General features: G+C 44.0%; 1 protein-coding gene across 1 annotated transcript in view; it reads left to right on the forward strand.

Moving 5' to 3' along the window:
* The window catches only part of RNF185 (ring finger protein 185), a 36,052-nt gene that overhangs the window by 28,822 nt on the left and 6,589 nt on the right, over positions 1-641 (forward strand). The gene's annotated exons all lie outside the window — the stretch shown is intronic.

Here is a 641-nt window from a genome sequence, read left to right on the forward strand (position 1 = left end):
CCCCTGACCGGAATCGAACCTGGGACCTTTCAGTCCGCAGGCTGACGCTCTATCCACTGAGAAAAACCGGTTTCGGCTAAAAAATACATTTTTATTGATTTTAGAGAGGATGGGAGACGGAGAGAGATAGAAACATCAATGATGAGAGAGAACCATTGATCCGCTGCCTCCTGCGTGCCCCCTACTGGGGATTGCACCTGCAACCCGGGCATGTGCCCTGACCAGAATTGAACCCAGGACCCCGGGATCGTTCAGTCCACAGACCGACACTCTATCCACTGAGCCAGCCCGGCTAGGGCATTTCCACATCTTTTTTTATCTGTACGCTGTGTGTGTGTGTGTGTTTTATGTAGTCGTCACCACACGTTCATGATTATTTCACTGGGATAAATTCTTAGAAGTAGAATTACTAGCTCAAAAATTTTGTGCATTTAAATCAGGCATTAGCAAAATATTTATTCATTCTTCCAGAATCACACAAATATATTTTTATTTCCACATTTTCTTTAAAATATATTTTTATTGATTTCAGAGAGGAAGGGAGACACACACAGAGAGAGAGAAACATCAATGATGAGAGAGAACCATTGATTCGGGTTCGATCGGAATCGAACCCGTGACTGTTCAGTCCACAGGCCAAC

This window comes from Myotis davidii, unplaced genomic scaffold (assembly GCF_000327345.1).
Source record: "Myotis davidii unplaced genomic scaffold, ASM32734v1 scaffold478, whole genome shotgun sequence".
In the NCBI taxonomy this organism is placed as follows: Eukaryota; Metazoa; Chordata; class Mammalia; order Chiroptera; family Vespertilionidae; genus Myotis; species Myotis davidii.